The 4131-nt window shown below is 37.5% G+C and overlaps 1 protein-coding gene across 3 annotated transcripts in view; it reads left to right on the top strand.

The window, feature by feature from the left end:
* The window catches only part of otud7b (OTU deubiquitinase 7B), a 79714-nt gene that overhangs the window by 30105 nt on the left and 45478 nt on the right, over window positions 1–4131 (top strand). The window contains exon 1 of one of the 3 annotated variants that reach the window (XM_015376106.1): window positions 2605–2691. The exons of the other annotated variants lie outside the window; for them this stretch is intronic. The gene's annotated coding sequence lies outside the window, so the exon portion shown is untranslated. Of the gene's footprint in view, window positions 1–2604; window positions 2692–4131 lie in introns of those variants that run through there. 3 annotated transcript variants of the gene reach the window in all.

Below are 4131 nucleotides of genomic sequence, written 5' to 3'. Positions count from 1 at the left end.
TGAGATATCAAAAAAGTACTCCAGAGTGTTGTTCAGCATGGGGGTGAGTAGAAAATGAAGGCTAATCATGTTTTGGGTGTACTATTTCTTTAATTTATTTTAATGCCAGATACATTACTGCGAAAAACGGTTAAGTTTATATAAAGTGCATTTCAACACTCCTGAATGTATGAAGCTTAAATAAATCTTAAATAAGTTGGTCTTTCCTTGATCTATCTCTGTCTATATATATATATAACTAATTTAGTTATCGGTAAATCGTTAACGGAGTAAAGTGACTAAAACATGCCTTTAACTGACAGAGGGACCCACGTTGAGCAGCAATTATATAAAAATGTATATAAATAATTTGCCTTTAACATGAAAAACTTTTTCATATTTCAATATGCTCTATTCAGAATTCCTCAAGTGGAATTTTTTTTTTATTTTACCTGGTTTAATTCTTTACAAAAACTTTTTAATTAACTTGTTGCCATCTAATTATCAATCAATGCATCATAAAAAAAACAATCAACACATTAGTCGATTAGCAAATTGATAGTTTAAATATCTCCCAGTTATCATGGATCAAATTATTTTATATTATTTTTTTATGTTAATGGGTTTCTTAGAATTTATTGGTGACAGAAAAGTGATATTTGGAGCGAATGGGCTAGAGAGATTAGCCATGCAGGAATCCTGGATGATTTCTGTTGGAGTAAAAAGGTACAGAGGACACATTTCTAATTTTGACCAAAAAGAGAAAAAAAAAAGAAAACAATTGTATGCAAGCGTATAGAAAAGTTTGTAAAGGCATTACGGTAATGTCTCTGGATTTCCTTCATTTTTGGAGATCTGTAATTTGCAGATCCTTAAGGTGCTTTCACACTGTAAACATTCCTTATTCTTTCATAAGACAGAAGCAATGTGTTTTTATTAGCATGCCAATATCAGAGATTTTAGGTTATAGGTCAAAATCTGTATGTTGGTTTTTTTTTAGTTTAGGTGGGAAAACTGCAATCTGTTCACTCCTCTTTTACATCATTAATGATTTCATTGCTTTGTACTTGTGACAGGGTAATGACATTAAAGTTGAATTCTATTTATAATCACTGATTGTTCCTGCTTATGTTTCAACGCTGCTGTTTTTCTTTTGTTTTGAATTTACAAAACCAATATTTGTTAAAGAAGAGCAGGATCAGCTGAGCTCTATAGACTAGTCATCTGGTTTCCCACAGAGTTGGGTTTTTATCTTCTCTTTGTTTAAAACTTTTTTTTTTCCTGGTTTCCCTTCTTTCCTTAGTCGGGCATGGATTGCAGCTGTGATGTAATGAGTCAGTGTAGGCAGACTGGGCTTGGTCAGTTAACCACATTACTGCACACTAGAAGAAAAGCAACTTCTCACCACACCTTTATTTGGTTTCTTCATTTTCACTGAACAGTAAAGTAGACCTGTTATGAACTCTTTAAGACCTACAAAAAACAAACAAGCTGGCTTTTCTTCAGCATATTTAGTGAAATACCGGTACTAAATACTCTTTCGGACGTGTCGATGCATCGGATCGTCGGCTGTTGGATCGGTGCATCTATAAAAAACGATTATTATTAACACTCCTATGGTCCACTAACCTGACTCTGCCAGATGGATTTGCTCCACATATCCATCTGGAAACCTTCCGTTGAAGTAGTTTTGGGAAGGGGCGAAAATACTGATTAGCTGATTGGCCTATGTTGGTGATAGACGGGCCAAATAAACCAATCAGATCAACGAAGCATATGACGTACTAACAGAGCGACAATGAAAACACAACCACAAGCCAGGCACAAGCCAATTGATAGATCAAACTCTTGGTGAAACCAGTCGGGAGAAGAGCAAAAACATCTTTTCCTCTGAGAAAAGCCTCCAGAGCAGTGTTTTGCTCTTCTTTCAGTGAAGAAATACTCTGTAATTCCGATAAAACTTGCTCGATAGCCACGCTAACGCTAGTTTCATCGGCTGAAGCCGCCATGTTCTTTAGACTGAACTGTCGCGCTTCTCGTTGCGTCACACCTCAACCCGCCTCAAAGCCAACACTGATTGGACGTTCGTTTGGTGAACGGCTCCAAATTTTCTTAAACGGAGAGTCTCCAGACTGATTAGCGAGTGAAACCTTGAAAGCTCACGAGATCAGGATGGTCTCACGAGGCTAATGGTCCACACTAGCCAGCTAGTAGCTACCTGTATTTCTTGTTTATTACACCCAAGCAGAGAATCAAAACCTGTCATGGCGCCCTGCACCGCCTTGTTCATTCACTTCAATGGATGGAAATGCATCTAATTCCCATTTTCTTTTTTAAAAATTTCAAAAGTTGTCTCAATATTTCAAAATTTGGACAAAAGCAGGGCTAGTAGCTCCTGAAGTATAAAGTATCTGTTTCATTTTTGGTTTGCTCTGTAACTGTGATTGTTTTTCCAAGTTGGATTACATAATATTTAGCTACATTAATGGAAAGATTACTCTTTTATTTGTCCTGAGTTGTTTGCCATATGTAGCATTAATTTATGAGGTCTATATAGTGGATCCACAGTATTTTAATCTGTAGTTATGAGAAATGTATTGTTATTATAAGTTTGTTTGTTTCCACGGGTTCAGAGCTGTGTAAAGCAGACATGTTTGTGCATTTATGGTTTACTGGTCTTCCTGCAGAGTTCACCGCTTCATCTACAGGCTGGTAATTTTCATTTCTATTTCCAGGCTCTGTGCTGAAAACGGAGCAGTTGGGTCACCCTCAGCACTCCCGTTACAACTCCCACCAGTCACATTGCCTCCCCGTGTTTTCTTATGTCCTTAATCTCATTACTCATTTGGTTTTGCAATTCAGAGAGGGCGTGTTGCATTAGCTGAGATCACAGGAAGACTTTATGTTATTGAACTAAAATAGAACTGACACATTTATACTGTCATTTCTTAAGAACGAGCCATTAAAGGCAAGGTTTCCTCCTCGTTTAGATAGGTGGGTAGGAAGAGGGATACTTCTGCTGCATTTGGTCGGGTCAGACCGCAAAGTGTGCAGAAGGGAAAAAAAATAGGTCGGGTTATTGTGAAGTCTGAATACTTCTCATTCTTTAATCCCAGCTCATTTTACTTTTCTTTGTAAAGGAGAGTTTCAGATGACTGAAACCCTGGTGGTCCAAACAATGAAGCAGAGACTCAATGGTTGCTAATGAGCTTCGGTTCAAGGTGCCATTTCTGTGTGACAGAAATAAACGGCGTGGATATGAAGCTGTTTAAAAGAGGTGGAAGAGAAGGTTCTGTAGAAGTAGGACCTGGACACAGGTAATAAAAACTCAGACAGGAGACACAGATTATATAATCTAGCTCCAGAAAAATATGATTTAAAAAAAGCTGTCAAGTAGTTTTTACATGTATGAAGAATTTGTTTTGGTGATGAGTTGCTACACAGAGATAAGCAAAATACAGGTAACACAAATACATTTGGGAACTAAAGGAATCTGGAATAAACAAATGGAAGGAAAATAATCAGTGTTTGATACAAATTACAAACACCATGTTGATAAATTTCACAAATCTAAATTCATTATTAAGTCATTAATGGTATAAAGAATAGTTTTATTAACGTGAAAAAAACTCCTTTTTCAATCTGTCATGGAAAATGTCTCATCAGAATCACATGATAGTTGAATTACTGTATTAGTCTGAATTTACTAAATTATCCCGAAATCTAAAATGAATGGCAGAAATCCACTGGACTTTGTTTCCAAGTTTGAAGACGTTTAGCTTGTCATTCAGGAAGCTTTTTCAATTCAAAATGTCAGGAATAGTGTTGAGTTCAAGGCTTTATGCTACGTTAACACCGGACGCAGCAGGCGCGGCAGGAGCAGCTAGTTTACATGCAAAGTCAATGGTTGACGCGCGTCAAGGCGCAGCAAAAGGTCCTGCGGCGCGTTTTGAGCAGCAGGCGCCGCGTCAACCAATCAGAGAGGCTGATCTAGGAGCTGACAGAGAGACAGACACATCGCTGATGACACAGAGCGCTGTGATCGCTCCTCTGAAACAGTTTATTGATGCATAAATTAACTTAAAATGCAGAAATCTGCCGGCAGAATATGTTCGCTTTTATTATCCTGGTGCCTGCAGTTTGGATTATTTA

Source organism: Cyprinodon variegatus, unplaced genomic scaffold (assembly GCF_000732505.1).
Source record: "Cyprinodon variegatus isolate N-32 unplaced genomic scaffold, C_variegatus-1.0 Scaffold0, whole genome shotgun sequence".
NCBI classification, from domain to species: Eukaryota; Metazoa; Chordata; class Actinopteri; order Cyprinodontiformes; family Cyprinodontidae; genus Cyprinodon; species Cyprinodon variegatus.
Note: the sequence above shows the minus strand (reverse complement) of the source record. Positions and strands in the feature narration are given on the sequence as shown.